This window comes from Leucopleurus acutus (assembly GCF_964270905.1).
Source record: "Leucopleurus acutus genome assembly, chromosome: 19".
NCBI classification, from domain to species: domain Eukaryota; kingdom Metazoa; phylum Chordata; class Mammalia; order Artiodactyla; family Delphinidae; genus Leucopleurus; species Leucopleurus acutus.
In genome coordinates, this window is record NC_139161.1 from 51,282,982 (window position 1) to 51,303,878 (window position 20,897).

Below are 20,897 nucleotides of genomic sequence, written 5' to 3' on the forward strand. Positions count from 1 at the left end.
CAACAAAGTGAATCAGCTATATGTATACATATATCCCCATTATCCCCATATCTCCTCCCTCCTACCCTCCCTATCCCACCCCTCTAGGTCATCACAAAGCATGGAGCTGATCTCCTTATGCTTCCCACTAGCCATCCATTTTACATTTGGTAGTGTATATATGTCAATGCTACTCTCACTTCATCCCAGCTTCCCCTTCCCCCACCCTGTGCCCTCAAGTCCGTTCTCTACATCTGCATCTTTTTTCCTGCCCTGCCACTGGGTTCATCAGTACCGCTTTGTAAAATTCCATATATATGCATTAGCATACGGTATTTGTTTTTCTCTTTCTGACTTACTTCACTCTGTATGACAGACTCTAGGCCCATCCACCTCACTACAAATAACTCAATTTCGTTCCTTTTTATGGCTGAGTAATATTCCATTGTATATATGTGCCACATCTTCTTTATCCATTCATCTGTCGATGGACATTTAGGTTGCTTCCGTGACCTGGCTATTGTAAATAGTGCTGCAATGAACATGGGGGTGCATGTGTCTTTTTGAATTATGGTTTTCTCAGGGTATATGCCCAGTAGTGGGATTGCTGGGTCATATGGTAGTTCTATTTTTAGTTTTTTAAGGAACCTCGATTCTGTTCTCCATAGTGGCTGTATCAATTTACATTCCCACCAACAGTGCAGGAGGGTTCCCTTTTCTCCACACCCTTTCCAGCATTTATTGTTTCTAGATTTTTTGATGATGGCCATTCTGACCAGTGTGAGGTGATGCCTCATTGTGGTTTTGATTTGCATTTCTCTAATGATTAGTGATGTTGACCATCTTTTCATGTATTTGTTGCCCATATGTATGTCTTCTTTGGAGAAATGTCAATTTAGGTCTTCTGCCCATTTTTGGATTGGGTTGTTTGTTTTTGTGATATCGAGCTGCGTGAGCTGCTTGTATATTTTGGAGATTAATCCTTTGTCAGTTGCTTCATTTGAAAATATTTTCTCCCATTCTGAGGGTTCTCTTTTCGTCTTGTTTATGGTTTCCTTTGCTGTGCAGAAGCTTTTAAGTTTCATTAGGTCCCATTTGTTTATTTTTGTTTTTATTTCCCTTACTCTAGGAGGTGGGTCAAAAAGGATCTTGCTGTGATTTATGTCATAGAGTCTTCTGCCTATGTTTTCGTCTAAGAGTTTTATAGTGTCTGCCCTGACATTTAGGTCTTTTAATCCATTTTGAGTTTATTTTTGTGTATGGTGTTAGGGTGTGTTCTAATTTCATCCTTTTACACGTATCTGTCCATTTTTCCCAGCACCACCTATTGAAGAGGCTGTCTTTTCTCCATTGTATATTCTTGCCTCCTTTGTCAAAGATAAGGTGACCAGATGTGTGTGGGTTTATCTCTGGGCTTTCTATCCTGTTCCATTGATCTATATTTCTGTTTTTGTGCCAGTACCATTGGTTTCACTCAACCAATGTTGAGTGAAACCAATGTATGAGTGAAATAAATGCTGATATTTGTAGGCCACTAAGACTTCGTGGGATTTTTTTGTTCCACAGCAATAGCTGACTGACACAGACCCCATTATCTAAGCCACAGCTGATTGATCCAAGAAGGAGTAGCCAACCCAAAAGCAGACATGAAACCAGAGACCTGTGTGGTTGCTTGAGGTAAGAACTCTGCCCAACAGAGAGAGGTACCCTTACTGAATGATGACTGATCAATGAATTGGATCTTCATTCTTGGGAAAGTTGACTGAAGACAACCTGAGAGTCATCAGAGGGAAGGATGGCCCCAACCTGAGAGTCATGAGAGGGAACTGAGAGAAGTATGAAAGCAGGGAGTGAGCAAAAGCCACAAGGCAACTGAATCCATAAATAAGCAGAAGCCATAGGAAGAGAATTGTGTAGAGAACAGGTATTCAGAAACAGTGCAGGAGAAAGAAGCACAAGCCCTGGGGAGTAGAGGTGGGGCACCTGGGTCCGAGGTGAGGCAGAGGACGTGTGGTTCTGCTGAGTCGCCAGAAGTGACGTTGAACCGCTAGAGCGGCTGTGACGCTCATGTCGCCGGTCTTCCCACTTAAGCCTGGAGCGGGGATTCAGCCGTTGTCCTGATGGACAGGGAGTAGGGCCAAGAGAAGCCGCATATTCACTACAAGTTCATCAGTCATGAGTCTGAGAGATGGTTCTGCTTTTCAGGGTAAATAAAGAGAAAAAAAGAAAAGTTGTGTGTAGGGGGTAGTGTGTATTCATTTCTATTACATTTTGTACAACTCCGTATGCACGGAATAATAATGTTAAAAACATTATAGGGATTCTGAAAAACTTTATCAAAACAAGAGAAAGGGCACATCGTCCTGAAGACTGAAAGAAAGAAACAGAACTCTTGAGAAATATTTACTGTAGGATTTGGAAGGAATTTTCAGGAAGGGTTTCACTAGAAGGAGGAGTAGAGTTCTTTAAGGAACGAAAGACTGAGATGAAAAGGCACCAGTGCGTGTTTGAAGAAGGAGAATTGCATGAAAACTCAAAAAATGCACAAAGAGAGCTAAAGTCCACGTGAGAAGCACTAAAGAACAGAACTGAAAGTGGGGCAAAGTGGGAGAGGGAAACAGAGGACAAACTTGAACGAGATGCACAGGAAAAGGACCAAAAGATTAGAAAAAAAGGACCAGCGATTAAAACAGCACAAGAGAAGATAAGGAAACCAGCTGCTCCCAAAGATAAGAACAGAGCTGGTGGGAGTGACGTCACAGGTTACAAATCTGTACTGGGAGAAGGCTTCCCCAGGGCGCGGCTCCACTTGAGTTAGTGGGCTGGAGGGCGTACTGTATCCCAGGTGAAGTATTAAAAATGAACTGAACCCAGATCCATCCTGACTAAATATGTGAGTTAAAGAATACAGCTCAGCAAAGTTAAAAGGCTTCCTAGAAAGGAACAAAAGTCGGTCTTGAGACATCTCTGTAACACTAAATGCCCAGAAGACAAAGGAGCAATGCCCGTAGTCATGACAGAAGCTATGAGTCAGTTATTGTATGTGTACGCAAGTTTCCTCTTGCGTGTGACGGGCAAGAGAACTGCATTTCTGAGAATGTTTGGGTTTGGAAATACCACTATGTCTCCTTCTTCTCCTTTTTTTTTTTTTTTAAGATATTTTAACTCACCAAGAGATGAAGTGAAATAAAAACTCCCAAAATGGGGAAATCTTGGCATGACTGTAAATAATTTTTTTTTTTTTTTTTTTTTTTTTGGCGGTACGCGGGCCTCTCACTGTTGCGGCCTCTCCCGTTGCGGAGCACAGGCTCCGGACGCGCAGGCTCAGCGGCCATGGCTCACGGGCCCAGCTGCTCCGCAGCATATGGTATCCTCCCGGACCGGGGCACGAACCCGTGTCCCTGCATCGGCAGACAGACTCTCAACTACTGCGCCACCAGGGAAGCCCCTGTAAATAATTTTTATAAACCCAGTTACGACACTGAATATGTTTCAAAAAATCCTTTTGAAGAGAAAATATATAGTGTAAATTCTAAAAATTATATTAACAAATGTAAAGATGTCAATCATTTATTGCTGGCCATGACTAGAGTCCATTTTAAGGAAACATATCAGGACACAGAAACTCAACTCTACTGAAACAAAAAGAGCATTTATTGGTTCAGGTAATTAAAATGTCCAAAGGCAGAACCAACTTCTGTGCGTGATCCATGAAAGAAATAATTGATAAGCTGAACTTCATTGATTTTAATTAAATAATTTTTACTAATTGTAATTTTTATTTTTTGACCACACCGCATGGCATGTGGGATCCTTGTTCCTTGACCAGGGATCGAACCCATGCCCCCTGCAGTAGAAGCATGAACTCTTAACCACTGGACCGCCAGGGAAGTCCTGGACTTCATTGAAATTAAAAACTTCTGCTCTGTGAAAGACACTGTCAAGAGAATAAGAAGACACGTTGCAGATTGGGAGAAAATATTTGTAAAAGACATATCTGATAAAGGATTGTTATTCAAAACATACAAAGAACTCTTAAAACTGAACAAGAAGAAAAAAGAGCCACCTGATATAAAAATTGGGCAAAAGACTTGAATAGACACCTCATCAAAGAAGATATATAAACGGTAAACACATGAAAAGATGCTCAACATCATATGTCATTTCCCTACAATAATGAGATACCACGACACACCTATTAGTATGGCCAAAATTCAAAACACTGACAACATCAAAGGCTGATGAAGACATGGAGCAACAGGAATTCTCATTCATTGCTAGTGGGGATGCAAAATGATACAGGCACTTTGGAAGAAAGTTCGGCAGTGTCATAAAACTAAACATACTTTTACCATAAGACCTAGGACTCATGCTTCTAGGTATTTACCCAAATGATTTGAAAAACTTATGTCCCCACAAAAACCTGCACATGGATGTTTATAGCAGCTTTATTCGTGATTGCCAAAACTTGGAAGCAACCAAGATGTCCTTCAGTAGGTGAATGGCTAAATCAACTGTGGTACATCCAGACAATAGAATATTGTTCAACATTAAAAGAAATAAGCTCTCAAGTCATGAAAAACATAGAGGAAACTTAAATGCATATTTCTAAGTGAAAGGACCAATCTGAAAAGGCTACACACTATGTGATTCCAACTATATGACATTCTGGAAAAGGCAAAACTCTAGAGACAGTAAAAAGGTCAGTGGTTGCCAAGGGTTGGGGGATGGGGAGAGATGAGTAGGCAGAGCTCAGAGGGTTTTTAGGACTGTGAAATTATCCTATATGATACTATAATGGTGGATCTATATCATTATACATTTGTCAAAACCCATAGAATGTACAACACCAAGAGTGAACCCTATATAAACAATGTTGTTTTCTAAAAATTAATTAATTAATTTAAACTATGGACTTCGGGTGGTAATGATACGTCAATGTAGCTTCATTGATTGTTACCAGTGTACCACTTTGATGGGGGATGTTGATAGTGGGGGAGACTGCACATGTGGGGGCAGTAGGTACGTGGAACGCTCTGTACTTTCTGTTCACTTTTGCTGTGACCCTAAACTACTCTAAAAAAATATAGTCTATTTTTTTAAAAAGTGTCCAAGCTAAGAGAGTAGATCTTGTTTTAGAAATTTTATTGAAGTATAATTGATTTACAGTATTGTGTTGGGACTTCCCTGGTGATGCAGTGGTTAGGAGTCTGCCTGCCAATGCAGGGGACACGGGTTCGAGCCCTGGTCTGGGAAGATCCCACATGCCACGGAGCACCTAAGCCTGTGCTCCACAACTACAGAGCCTGTGCTCTAGAGCCCGCGAGCCACAACTACTGAGCCCGCGTGCCACAACTACCGAAGCCCGCACTCCTAGAGCCTGTGCTCTGCAACAAAGAGAAACCACAGCAATGAGAAGCCTGCGCACCGCAACGAAGCGTAGCCCCTGCTCGACAATACTAGAGAAAGCCTGTGTGCGGCAGCGAAGACCCAACGCAACCAAAAATAAGTAAATAAATTTAAAAAAATGTTACAATGTTGTGTTAATTTGTTCTGTACAGCAAAGTGACTCAGTGACACATACATATATATGTATATACATGTATGTGTACAAATCATTACATGGTACACTTAAAATATATACAATGTTATATGTCAATTATATTTCAATTTTGAAAAGTCTCCAAAAAGATTACATTGTGTTTTAAAATTGAGACAAAAAAACTAATGATAGGGACTTCCCTGGTGGTACAGTGGTTAAGACTCTGCGCTTCCACTGCAAGGGGCACGGTTCGATCCCTGGCTGGGGAACTAAGATTCTGCATGCCATGAGATGCAGACAAAAGATAAATAAATAAATTAATTTAAAAAACCCTAATGATATATTAAGAAAGTCATGGAAACAAAGGAGTGGGGCAAAAATTGGACGTGAGTGAAGGTGTTGATTTACCACATGATTTACCGTGAGGTAAAACAGGAAAGCACCAGCAGTTTGGGAGAAAATCTCAGTGACAGTAGGGGATCAGTCTTGAGAAATGCTGCATCACCAGTGCCCTTAATGGCACAGAGGTCAGTCAGAAAATGAATCAGAAGAGTCGGACTCGGAAGAAACTTTGTGAATATTTTAACCAATTTATTTTACTTACAATTTTCTTTTCATGTATGCACCAGGATGATTTTTTTTTGAAGGGCCTAAAATAACTTTTAATTAGCATACAATACATATTTTAAGGGCTTAGAAAGCATTGTGCTATAATTTACCAGGCAGCATTTTTTTCTTAGTGGTACATAAAATAATAGTGTGTATTACAATTGAAGATGTCTTAGAGTCAGTGGAATTCTCTGTGTAGGCCCAGTTCTGGACCCAGTGAATCCAGCACTAAACACTTGACAGACAAGGTCCCTCCCTGTAGCTTATATTACACTTTGGGAAACAGGCAGTAAACTAGAAATTAGAGACTATACTAAGTTTTGTGAAGGAAATCAACAATGTGATGTGATGGGGAGTGACTTGGGCCAGTGGCTACTCTAGCTCTTGTGGTTAGGGAACCAGAACCACACTGAGACCTGGGCAAGAGGGGCCCCTACCTGGCTCTCTGCTTAACTTTATGCAGATCTCCAGGGGATCTTGTTAAAATGCAGATTTTGACTCAGCAGGGCTGGGAGGGGACCAGAGAGTCTGCATTTCTAACACGCGCCCGGGTGATGCCGAGGCTTCTGTTCCCGAGGACTGCACTCTGGTGGCAAGGCTGCAGGGTGCCCGGTGTATCACAAATACTGAAACACGAGGCCCCTTTCCCTCCCTTTCGGCCTTTGAGAAGGGTTTTGCAAGTGTGGTAAGCAACTGAGCGAATGGGAATTACGAGAGAGCAGTGGGCCAGTTGGAGTGGATGGGAGGCTGAGTCTGCTGTTGTGTGTCTTGGTGGGTCTCGGTCCACCATGTAGGCATCTGGGCCCAGAGCAGCTCTGCTCACTCTGCCCACCCGTGCTGGGCTAACCCTCAGGCTTGCAGGCAGCAGCCCTGGTCTGGGAAGAATTTGGTTCCTTTAGCCTCTGGATTATGAGGAGGTGAGCAGGCCAATGGGGTGAATATGGGCCTGACCTTGAGCATAGCTTGATTTATACAATAAACTATTTATTTTTTTTGTCTTATTTGTTTTTGTTTTTTGGGGGCCGCGCGGCACGTGGGGTCTTAGTTCTCCAGCCAGGGTTTGAACTCATGCCCCCTGCATTGGAAGCGCAGAGTCTTAACCACTGGACCGCCAGGGAAGTCCCACATACAATAAAATATTTAGACTTACAGTACGTGTGCCTTCATTTGTGCTGCTGTCCTGGGCCTTACAAATGTTAGCAGTGGGCCTGCAGGATATAATAATAATAACAACTGACATCATAATACTGTCTCACCTGTATGCCAGTCTAAGTATTTAACATGTATTAACTCCTGTAATTCTCATAACAAACCTATGAGGAAGTGGAATGGTTATCCTCATGCCCGTTTTTCAGATCAGGAAACTGGAAGAGCCTGCATTGGAATCCTGGCAGTTTGGCTCCAGGGTCTGTGCTCCTGACCATAATGCTCTGTTGCTTCCGCTCAGAGAGGGGAGCCTCTCGGAGGAGGCCTGAGGGACGGGAGGAGACAGCCATGTGATGAGCTGGAGGCAAAGCACATTCTGGTTGAGGGAAGAGGCAAAGGCTCTGGGGGAGAAGAGTCGTATTAAGGAACCAGAAAGAGATCAGTGATTAGGATGGGGCAGAGGGGTCCGAGAGGAGGAGACAGGCAAGATGAGAGAGGTAGGCAGGAGCTAGATCATGTAGGACCTTCTGGGGAGTCTAGAAGGCTTTGGAGGGTTTTAAGCAAGGAGTGACATGATTTTATTTAATTTTTAAAAGATCATTTTGGTGATGCCTGGCAAATGGATTGTATTGGTGGAGGGGGGGAAGAGTGGAAGCAGGGGGACCAATGTGAGGAGGCTATCACAGTAACCCAGGTGAGAAATGACGTAGGTGTGGACCAGGGGGATGCATAGGGAGAGAACTGGATTCCGGATGAGTTGAATGTGGAGGTGATGAAAAAAAAGAAGGAAACCAAAGATGGTTCCTAAATTTGGGGTTTGGGCAATTGAATGGGTAGTGGGTTTTTTCCCCTGAAGTGGGGAAGTCAAAACCATGGGAGTGAGAGGTATGGAGGGAGACCCAGGCATAAGAGTGATGCTGTTCAGAGGACCCTATGAATTTCGGCTGAGAATGTTTCGTAATGTAACCTGGGTAGGGTGGAGGGTGAATGCTCTCTTAGCTTGGTGAAGCCAGTGTTATCAGCCAGGTGAGGACCAGATGGAGTCTTCAGAAGGGAAATATTCATCAGATGGGGTGGAGTGTTTGAATTCAGGGTGTAGACACCCTGCAGATACAACCCTTCAGCATTTCTCTTCTCTTCCCTCTCCCAGCTGAGACCCCTGGAGACTGAGCTCGCTGCACCCACGCACCCACAGTCGCCCTCCACTGTATGTTTGTGGTGAGTAGGCACTCAGACACCAGGAAAAATGCATTTGGCTATAACGTTTACAAGGCCCAAGAAGGTTTGGGGGATAGATTCTTTCCATAGGAAGAAAGGGGTGGTGTTTCCTGAGAAAAGGGCATCAACTCAGCAGGGACTGGGAGAGAATCGTGGAAAGAGGTAGAGCATTGGAAATGAGTTATCTGCCAGTGAGACACAATCTCGGGTGTGGGGCAAGGGAGAAGTTCACTAGAGCAGGAGTTCCATGCCTGGTGTCTCTCTCCTCGTTCCCTCCAGAGGAAGATATCCAAATGTTGCAGTAAATATTGTTTACCTCCTTATAATGGGAAGCTAGCAAGGCAGAATCCTGAGCAGGGGAGGGTCACTTCCTGGTCAATGTCATCCAAGAGGCATCAGTCACTGCATCCTCATCAGGGACCACTGAGTGTTAAGGAAGAGATGCCCACAGAGGGCAGGGCAGCCGGGAATACATCGTGCTCCATCCCCCTCTATAGGTTTCTCTCTAGAGGGTCATTAGAGACACTGTGTGGAACCATGAGAGGGGGCTTGCCCATGATCCCCTTTTTCCTTGAGTTATTTTGGGTGATGTATTCATTTGCTAAGGCTGCCATAACGAAGTACCAGGGACTGGGTGACTTAAAGAGCAGACATTTATTTCTCACAGTTTCAGGAGGTCAGAAGTCTGAGATCAAGGCATTAGTAGGATTGGTTTCTTCTGCGGCCCCTTTGTTTGGCTTGTAGATGGCGGCCATCTCCCTGTGTCTTCACATGATCTTTCTTCTTTACACGTTGGTGTCCAGATTTCCTCTTTTTATAAGGACATCCGTCATATTGGATTAGGACCCACTGTAATGATCTCTTTTTGACTTTATTACCTCTTTAAAGACCCTGTCTCCAAATACAGTCACATTCTGAGGTACTGGGGATTAATACTTCAACATATGAATTTTGGGGAGATACAATTGAACCCTTAACAGATGGGTAAGTCTCCCTTACAACCACAGAGCAAGATTAGAACAATAATAACAATCTCTATCTGTAACTCCCAGTTTATCAACATTATCTGAGGAGGGGAGGAAACAGATATGCTTAACTTCTTGATTTAACTGGGGAGACTCATAGCATGTTATTTTACTCCTTTTTTTTTTTTTTTTTTTTGGCCATGCCACACGGCATACGGTATCTTAGTTCCCCAACCAGGGATCGAACCCCGTGCGCCTTTCAGTGGAAGCACGGAGTCCTAACCACTGGACCGCCAGGGAATTCCCATGTTATTTTATTCTTGACTTCAAGTCAAGAAATACAAGTTAAGAATACTTTTGGAAATGTTAAAGGAAAACATTAGAGAAATAAAAAATGAGATATATGCCTCCAAACCTCCAGAGAAGATAAAAACAAAGAAAATGTAATCCATATAACAGAATATAAAGCATCAAGGAGGCATAAGAAAGAGAAAACATAAAATAAGATCACTAATTATACCAACTATATGGATCAAAACAATTCATGTAACTATTTTAAACTCCTCTATGAAAAAAATTAATGTTTCCAAATTCGGCTAGTCAGCAAAATTCTGTTAACAGTAGTTGCCTCAGGGGAGGGAAACAGGGCAATGGGAGACCAGAGGGAAAGGGAAATTACTTTTCACTTTTATGAAAAGGTACTATTGCACATTTTGAATTTTATTATTATGTTTTGCTTATTCCAAATAATAAATGCATAATAAAATTAAACCATATGGTATAGATGTTTTGTTAAGTGTTAATTTTATATTGATATAGGGTATATTTACAATGATTCTATAACAGCCATAAACCTTTAGGCACGAAATCATATTGTATTGAAATATATAAAGTCCAAATACTTAGAAATACCCTGGGAAACTCTCTATATATCTATATAGCTATATAGACTAGAAAAGATAATAGTGGAGAGAAACTGTGACATAACACAGCAGTCTTTGGCAGATGAAGTAAGAAAAAATAAACAAAGGTACAAAGGTATTGAGAATCTAAATGATAATAGGTGATTGATTAATCAGCCACTCATTCAGCAAATATTTATTGAATGTGTCTGATGTGTACCATGCCCTTTGCGGGATACCAGGAATACAGCAATAGATAAAGTGTCCATCCTGGAGCTTGCCTTCAAATGGTATTTCTTGAACCTTGTATCTCATAAACGGAGAACACACATTTTTCAATGTCAATGAAACATTTATAAATATTGATAAAATATGAAGTTTTGAAGGAAATACCAGATAACCCCAAACTTGAAATTGTATTGGCCACCTTCTCCAACCACAATGCAATAAACCAGAAATTGACAAATGTTTAAGTAAAAAAGTCCAACCGTTAAAAAACCCCCAAATAGGGCTTCCCTGGTGGCGCAGTGGTTGAGAGTCCGCCTGCCGATGCAGGGGACACGGGTTCGTGCCCTGGTCCGGGAAGATCCCACATGCCGCAGAGCGGCTGGGCCCGTGAGCCATGGCCGCTGAGCCTGCGCGTCCGGAGCCTGTGCTCCGCAACGGGAGAGGCCACAACAGTGAGAGGCCCACGTACCGTAAAAAAAAAAAGAAAAAGAAAAAAAAGAAAACACCCGCAAACAGTCCTGGGACTTCCCCGGTGGTCCAGTGGTTGACTCCACGCTTCCGGGCTTCCCTGGTGGCGCAGTGGTTAAGAATCTGCCTGCCAGTGCAGGGGACACGGGTTCAATTCCTGGTCTGGGAGGATCCCACATGCCTCGGAGCAATTAAGCCCGTGCGCCCCAACTACTGAGCCTGCGTGCAGCAGCTACTGAAGCCCGCGGGCCTAGAGCCCGTGGTCCGCAGCAAGAGAAGCCACCGCAATGAGCAGCCCGAACGCAGCAATGAAGACCCAACCCAGCCAAAAAAAAAAAAAGACTCCACGCTTCCACTGCAGGGTGCACGGGTTCAATCCTTGGTCGGGGAACTAAGATCCCGCATGCTGTGTGGCATGGCCCAAAACAAAACAACAAAAACCCCACCAAAACCGTCCTAAATAATTCTTTGATCACTGAGAAAATCTGAATTGCAAACACAGATGATTATAAACAGATGAGAATGTATCATGGCAAAACTTGAAGAATGGGTGTAAATGACACCAGATTACCGAGTACTTACGATTAGCACTTATGATTGGTATCAGAGACATTTCATAAATTATCTTACATAATCCTCACAACAGATATGGCGTAATGCCTCTGTTGTAAATAGGCACTCATAAAAATTTGCCGAAGCGGGGTATGTGGCTCAGAGAGATTAAGTAACTTGCTTAAAACCACACAGCTGACACCAGTCAAACTGGGACTTGTACTCATGCCTGGCAGACTCTTGTGCTTGTAATTGCTGTGCCACCGTCAACATGATTGATGGGATATGCAGAGGGGAGGAGCCGGTGATTTAAGCTGGCTTTAACAGAAACCTGTTCTCTCAGGCTTTTTGCTTACCTGTTCTTTGTCTCTTTCTTGCCTCTCCTTTTCTTTCTTTCATATGACAAAGGTTTATTGAGTACTTCCTGTGTACCAGATATTGTTCAATATGCTGGGGATTCAGTTGGGGAGAGGCAGAAATAAACAAGTCAGCAATACATAGGCAACTTCAGGGACAAATACGTGTTGTGAAGAGAAAGGAAACAAGATAAGGAGGTAGACTGACAGGCTATTTTAGTTAGCGAGGTCAGGGAAGGTCTCTCTGAGGCAGTGACCTTCAGGAAGGGAGTGGGAGTGTTCCAGCGAAGGCAACAGTAAGGGCAAAGGCCCTGGGAAAACGGGCTTGGCCTGCAAAGAATGGGCACAGCAGGCACTTCCCTGGTGGTCCAGTGTTTAAGACTCTGCACTTCCACTGCAGGGGGCATGGGTTCGATCCCTGGTCGGGGAACTAAAATCCTGCGTGCTGCATGGCGTGGCCAAAAATAAATACTTAAAAAAAGGGACTTCCCTGGTGGTCCAGTGGCTAAGACTCCATGTTCCCAATGCAGGGGGCCCAGGTTCAATCCCTGGTCAGGGAACTAGATCCCACATGCCGCAACTAAGAGTTTGTATGCCGCAACGAAAGATCCCGCATGCCGCAACTAAGACCGGGCGCAGCCAAATAAATAAATAAATATATATACATTTTATAAATAAATATTAAAAACAAAATAAACACGAGGAAGCACGGGGAAGACAGGTGCGGAGGGCAAGGGAGAAAGGAGAGTAGAGGACAGACAGAGAGGCTGGAGGAGGAGGAACCAGCACAAGGATACCCTAGCAAAGGGGGAGGAAAAGCAGGAGAGTGTGCTGGTCCCGGAGGCCAACACAGTGCTTCGAAGAGTGAGTGCATTTAACAGCTCTGTTAAAGTGCTGCTAAGAGCGTGAATACTGACCATTGGGCTTGGCATTATCTGAGCAAGGGTACTCTTCATTGGAGTGGTTGGGATGTGAATGGAGAAGAAAGGATGACCAGACATTTGAGGAATGCATTTAACATGAATGACCAGAAAAACGGAAATTGCAGGGAATAGATGTCATAAGAAGCACTGGTGGAAAGATGAGGAAGTTCTGAGGATAGGGCCGTGCAGTGTTGCCATTTGAGGCAAGAAGGGGAATTTCAGAGAGAAGAGAGTATGGAGTAGAGAAATCATAGGATGGTTGGGTGTGCTAAGAGCCCACTTGTGATTTGTTGTTACACATTCAAAGTGAGATCTGTGAGCCCACTTGTTTATCCCCAGCCATGCTCAGTTGCTCAGGGAAAGTCTCACTGTTGGTGGAGTTTGGTTTGATCCTTCTTGCAGTTTTGCAAGGAAAATGGTGGGACAAGAGCATTAAGAGTGTGTGCGAAGGAATCATTATAATCATGGACCTAAACTGGGTGAAGTGGGATGTGAAGATGTGAAGAGGGTGACGGACAGTGAAAATGTGGACTAAAGAATCTGAAAGGTTGAAGGATTGTTGAACTGAGGATATCAGAGAGGGGACTAGAAGGATGGATAGTAGTGGGGTGCTGGGAATCAGAAGGTTGGAAGAGGTGCAGTTACTGGTAATGACAGGGCTCTAGGGTTTGGCCATTGGAGGAGCGTGTGGCTGAGGAGGGGTGGAAGAGAAGAGGGCAAGGAGCTGAGAGGTTGGGCTGTTGGATGGATTATCTCAGTGGATGTCTTAGTTACACAAATGAAGACATGATTAAAGATGGAGAAGTAAACATAAGCCAAATGCTCAAGCCCTTGATGAAGCCGGTAGATGTCACAAGATGATTGCCACAGGAAGGGTAATGGCTGGTCCAGTCTCCTGGCATGTGCTTCAAAGAGGCTGGGGTTTTGGAGGGAGGAGAAATTTTTTGGAAGCAAAAACATACGGTAAGAAAGACAACTGCCTCATCTCAGAATTTGTGGAATGTGGGAGAAAAAAGTATTTCTTCAAAGGGTTGCAAGGGGGTAGTGGCTTTGGAGGAGCACCAAGTTTCTGAGAGCAAGAAGGCAAAGGGAAAACCCAGAGAAGAGGTGGATGATTTGGGGCATCTTGTTGACCTTAAATCCCAGCGGGTCCAATGAGAGGATCTGGAGCAGGAAAGGGAGGAGGTAGGAGATTGAACCCAAGAGGGGATGAACAGAGTCATGTGGGGATAAGTCAAGGTGACGACGGGTATGTTGGCCAGTGTGGACTCCTGGCGTGTTGACAGTGAAAGCGTTATGACTTTGCTTCCTGGGCTCTAGGTGCTGTGCTGTTCTCTTCATGCCCCTCGGCTTTACAGCAGCTCTTTGGCTCCTGTCTGTGGTTCCTGTCTTCTAGGCCTCAGATCTGTGTCCACGAGGCTGGGCTGGGACTAGCACCCCACACAGGCCCATGTTGTCTTCTTCATCCTACGCTTCTACCTCGGTCCCTGCAAACTGCCTACCTCCTTCCTTGGCCGGAAACTCCATGCGAAGTGTCTCAGGCATATCAACTCCCCGCCCACCAGGGAGGCCCAGACAGTCTTGGGCCCTGCTTTGGTTCCCAGCTGGGACACTTTCTACTTCCTCTTTCCTTTATAATAGAGAAAAATTAGGAACTGCCTAAATGTCCCACTAGGCCATGTCACATTCATAAAGTAAACTAATATACAGCCATCTGTATAGACAGATGAGACAAAGAGACTGTCTAATGACATAAAAAGCTGTTCATAACATATTATACATTTATTTATTTATTATTTTTGGCTGCGTTGTGTCTTCGTTGCTGCGCGCAGGCTTTCTCTAGTTGCAGCGAGCGGGGGCTACTCTTTGTTACGGTGCGCAGGCTTCTCATTGCGGTGGCTTCTCTTGTTGCAGAGCATGGGCTCTAGGCACGCAGGCTTCAGTAGTTGTGGCGTGAGGGCTCAGTAGTTGTGGCTCGTGGGCTCCAGAGCGCAGGCTCAGTAGTTGTGGCGCACGGGCTTAGTTGCTCCGTGGCATGTGGGATCTTCCCGGACCCGGGCTCGAACCCGTGCCCCCTGCATTGGCAGGCGGATTCTTAACCACTGCGCCACCAGGGAAGTCCCCAAAAGCTGTTCATAACATATTGTTTTATTAAAAGAGCAAGCTAGTTAGCATGATGTACAGTGTGATTAAAGTTTGTAAAAATATGTACATTTTGATAAAAGAGACTGTAAACACACCAAAATGTCGAAGGTGGTTATCTCTGGGTGTTGGGATTGAGGGCCATTTGAATTTTCTTTTTAGGGTCTTCTGTATTCTCTAAGTTGCCCAATTGTTGCCTCCAATTCGCCTCCCTGTCACTCTCCGCCCTCTCAAGGCTGCCACCACCACTCTGTTGAATACTCTCTTGTCTTTGTTGTGAAGTACAGGGGACATTTCTTCCCCTTGATCTGACCTGGCCTAAGCAGTGTCTGGCACAGCTGAGCACCCTTTCTTTGTTTCTGAACCCTCCTGGTTTTCCAGTGCTCTCAGCACTTCTCCCTCCCCTAGTTGCCTCCTCTTCCTCTGACCATCCTTACCTCCACCAGCATTCCGTTTTGAAGGCCCCTTCTTCTTTCTAGGGTCCTCATCCACTCTCCTAGTTGTGTGAGTTCCATCTCACATGTCAATTGCCTACCAGAATCTCTACCGCGAGGTCCCATGAGCATTTCAAACTTAACAAGTCCCACCCTGAGTTCATTACCTTTCTCTCCCACCCCTTCCAACCGCTCTAACTCCATCCCTTCTCTTCCTGTGTCCCCACTGTGAGCACACGGCACTTCCTTCCATCTGGTTGTCCTGGCTGGGAACGTTCAGCTCCTTCTCTGCCCTCCCTTTGTTCCAATAGAATTGCTCACCATCTGTTATTTCTACCTCCTCATTAGCCCTAGGATTTAACCTGTTTCTCTCCAGCATCAAGGCACCATCAGCTCTTGCCTGTATTGCTACCAAAAACTCCTAGCTGATCCGTCTCAAGTCTTGCCCTCTCACAGTCCATTTTCCCTCCAGTATAGCAGGAATAGGTTTCTAAAAGTCCTTTAGGGAATTCCCTGGCTGTCCAGTGGTTAGGACTCGGTGCTTTCATTGCCATGGGCCGGGGTTCAATCTCTGGTCAGGGAACTAAGATCCCTCAAGCCGCGCAGCCGGAAAAAAAAAAAAAGATTCCTTTAGTAAATGCCGAGTGGCTATTACATCCCAGGCACTGTGCTGGGGCATAGTTATAATCAGACAGACAAGGTCTCCCCTTTCATGGAATTCACTTTTTAGTATGTATTAGAGGAGGAGGGGTAATAAACATAAATAAATGAATGACATAGTAAAATAACTGTGATACGTGCTCAAAGAAAATAAAAGAGTAATGTGATAGAGAGTGATGGGGGTAAGGGATCCTTGTAAATTTCATGGAAGCAGGGACCATTCTCTTGTTATTTTTCCCCCACTGCATCTCTAACACAAAGCCGTGTGTGCATTCAATCAGTATTTAGTAAGTGAATTATTAAGGTGGGCAAATTTGTAAATTAAACGTTTTGATTACAAAAGTACTGTGTGTTCACGGAAGAAAAATGAGCAGGACAGCAAAACAAAATGAATAAACAAATCCTTAGTAATCCCGCCGCTCGGAGATAACAATATGCTTTCATGTAGGAGATGGCAGGAACTTAGGGAGAGGTTATTTTTCTGGCCAAGGGAGTGGGGAAAAGTTCTCTTTCCCCTCAATCCACCAGGGACCTAGGCTGCCCTTTTATGGCTGTAGGGGATTTACAAGGTATTATCAGGGGGTGTCTACCCTCATCTGGGGTCAAGGAAGGCCTCCCTTCCTAAGGAAGTGAGCTTTAGGCTGAGAAGGAATTAAATTGTGCAAGAAAACAGGGAAGTTCCACACTGAGAGAGTGTGGTGTCTTCATTTAGAGCCCCTGGCTCGAGGGTAGGGAGGGGGCAGGAAGCAGGATGAGATCAGCCTGTGGAGGTTGGCAGCGGCCACATTAAAAGGGCCTTGTTTGTCATCTAGATCTAACTGCCAGATTATAGAACTAAAGAATATAGATTAAAAAAACACCCAGAGGAAATAATCAGCCAGATCCAGAATGAAGAACATTCTACAGCACAAGTGATTTAGTTTCTCATTGAATCAGTGGACTGAAAATAAAAAAGGGAAGGAGGTCTGTTATAGAAAAACAACAAAAAAACTTGAGAGATAACAACCGAAAGCCATGTGTAGATCTTATTCATTTCTTGATTGTAACAAACCAACTGTAAAAGCCATTTCTGAGATAATTCAAGAAATATGAGGGCTTCCCTGGTGGCGCAGTGGTTGAGAGTCCGCCTGCCGATGCAGGGGACACGGGTTCGTGACCCGGTCCGGGAAGATCCCACATGCCGCGGAGCGGCTGGGCCCGTGAGCCATGGCCGCTGAGCCTGCGTGTCCGGAGCCTGTGCTCCACAACGGGAGAGGCCACAACAGTGAGAGGCCCACGTACCACAAAAAGAAAAGAAAAGAAAAGAAACTTGAATATGAACTGGGTATTATGATAAGATATTAAAGAATAATTGTTAATTTTATTGGGTATGATAATGGCATGGTGGTTACATTTTTTAAAAGCCTTCATTAGTTATAGATGCATACAAGTGAGCTAACTGATGTCTGGGGTGTGCCTTAAAACACTCTGGGAAACAGCTGGGGGTGTGTGATATTGTGATGTAAGAAATACATATTTTGGTCTTCATCCCAGATTCTTGGCTCAAAATTGTGGAAAACCCTTGGAATTTCCTGAGTGATAAGAGGTGAGAGGAGTGTCTTTTGTTATACATAACAGGCCCCTTTGACTATACCTGAGTTTATGTTAATGAGGTGACTTTTGGTGGGTCCTGGATAGCTTTAGGATTATTCCTCAGGAATAACCTCCTGTGTGTCTGGTTGGCGTACAGCCATCTATGATTGTTTAATAGTGAACTGTGGGTCCTGTATCAACCCAAACATGCTGTTCTATCCTGAGCACTTATAAACAAAGATACTGCCCCTAAATTAGTCACTCTCACAATCCATTTTAGTAAAGGTCCTTCAGGAAGCTGATGATACCAATCTACAAAATGAAGCAACTCCTTCACAACTATGTTCCTGGTTTCAGTAGATCCTTGGTTTTTGCCTTCCCCCCATGCTGACTACCTTCTTGGTGAGCAGAGGCCTTAGAGGTACTTTCTGTTGTCCCAGCCTAATTATTTACTGGATAGCTTTGAGGCTGATGGCCAAAACTCAGACTGACTCAAACCCAAGCTTAGTCTACCACCAAAGTCCAAACCAGAACTCTTTTTAAATTTCATTTTAGCTATTACAAATAATTACCAAGGGATTGTATATTTCACTTTTTTTCTTATTGGTTTGCATTTCCTTATGCATCTAGTGAAACAACTTCCTGGGAGTTGAATCCAATTTTAAATTCCATTTGTTACTTTTACCTTTAGTAACTGAGTGCAGCACAGCTGCTGCTCCATGCCATGGGTGACCACGTGGCCACCCAGGAATCAAAGGTTCTGCATCTCCCATCTTTTTATCCTTTCTCCTCTCAAACCACATATTTCTGTGAGCTAGGGCCAGTCTAGCTAATCTCACTTCTGACACCAACTATTAGCTGCTTTTACTAATAGCACTTTTGACACCAAATAGGTGTTTTGTTTTTGTTTGTTCTCTCACACCAACCAATTCTCCAACTACCCTGACACCAACTGGGTGTCCTACAATTCAATCAATTCTTTTTTATTTTTTAAATAGGGTATGTATGTATTTATTTATTTATTTTGGCTGCGTTGGGTCTTCGTTGCTGCACACAGGCTTTCTCTAGTTGTGGTGAGCAGGGGCTACTCTTCGTTGCAGTGCATGGGCTTCTCATTGCAGTGGCTTCTCTTTTTACGTACCACGGGCTCTAGGCACGTGGGCTTCAATAGTTGCAGCACACGGGCTCAGTTGTTGCAGCACGTGGGCTCTAGAGCGCAGGCTCAGTAGTTGTGGTGCACAGGCTTAGTTGCTCGACGGCATGTGGGATCTTCCCAGACCAGGGATTGAACCTGTGTGCCCTGTGTTGGCAGGCAGATTCTTTACCACTGCGCCACCAGGGAAGTCCCAATTCAATCACTCCAGACACGGAATTTTTCCCTTTCTATACTTTGTGTTAAGAGTCATTAAGCCCGGCCCAGAGTGAGCACAGACTGCCACAGGTTAAGGGCTCAGTCCTAAAAGACTGCCCCCACTTCAGATGCTAATTGCAAGCCCTGGGCCCTCTGACCAACTGACTATAAACTGAGGCTTCCTGTGATCTCCTTCTCAGGTTCAATAATTTGCTAAAATGGCTCACAGAACTCAGGAAAACAGTTTACTAATTATTACTGGTTTGTTGTAAAGGAACTGCAAAACGGAAAAGAGGTATAGGGCAAGGTGTGGTGAGGGAAGAGGGGGTAGCCTGGAGCTTCCATGTTCTCTCCACGTGTGCCAGCCTCAGTACCTCAGTGTGTTCATTAACCCAGAAGCTCTCTGAAGCCCATCGTTTAGGGATTTTTATGCAGGTTGCTTGGTGATTAACTTAATCTCCAGCCTCGCTCCTCTCCCTTGGAGAGTAAGGGGTGGGGCTGAACGTTTCAGCCCTCTCTAATCATGCGGTTGGTTCCTCTAGTATCTAACTTCCATCCTGAAGTTAAATAAGGGCCCACCTAGAGTTACCTTATTAAACTTAGGTATGGTTGAAAGCGGCTTATTATGAATAACAAAAGATGCTCCTCTCACCTCTGTCACTCAGATTATAGAAGCTCTTGTGCCAGAAATGGGGCACGCAGACCAAATATATATATTTCTTATATTATCACATTATCACAGGGAGTAATAATAAAATTTGAAAAATGTTGATAATTGTTGAAGCTGGGTGATGGGCACATAGAGATTCATTATGCTGAATCTTCTGGGCTTTTGTGTATATTTGGAAACTTTGATAATAAGATAGTTATAATAAAAGAGGATGACAGAAAGAGAAGCAACTTACAAGCCATACTAAAGAGTCTGAAATTTTAAACTTTTTTTTTGAAATAATTTTAGATTTATAGGTGGGGTGCAAAGACAGTAGAGTGTTCCCAAATACTCCTCACACATCTTCCTTATTACTTCTTCTATAACCACAGCGTGTTTATCAAAACTAAGAAATTAGCATTGATACAATACCATTAGCTAAACTGAAAACTTTATTTGGATTTCTCCAGTTTTTCCATTAATTTTTTTTTTTCTGTTCCAGGGTCCAAACCAGGATACTGCATCGTATTTAGTTGTCATGTCTCCTTAAGTCTCTTCCAATCTGTCACCGTTTCTTGGTCTTTCTTTGCTTTTCGTGACTTTGATGCTTTTGAAGAATAGCAGTCAGGGGTTTTGTAGACTGTCCCACAGATTGGTTTTGTCTGGTGTGTTCTCATGATTAGTCTAAAGTTATGGATTTGGGGGAATAATACTACAGAGGGGATGTGGCCTTATTGCATCATGTCAGGGAGCATGACGTCAACGTGACTTCTCATTTCTTGTAAAACTAGTCACTTGGTGCAGGTGGTGTCTGCCAGGTTTCTCCACTATTTTTCCCTTTCTATACTTTGTGATAAGAGTCATCAAGACTGGCCCACACTCACAGGGATTTTAAAAGTAGAGGAAAGTTCACTGAGGGGATTTAAGCAGGGAGTAATGTTTTGAATGTCTGTTTTGGAAGGAACACGAGATATGGTGGCATTTGCAGTGGGACTGGACATACTGCTGGATGTTGAGTGACCAGCAGCCTGACTCAGCTGGAGCTGGTTCTTTATGGGCCGTGAAGGATGAGAGAAGGTGGAGTCAGGGATGGCCATGAAGTTTCTAACTTGGACAGTTGGGTGGCTGGGGTCTTTCACTGACTCTAAACCAAGGTTGTGAGTGCCCCTAGGAGGTTGCATGCCTCCCCTGCCCCCGCCCC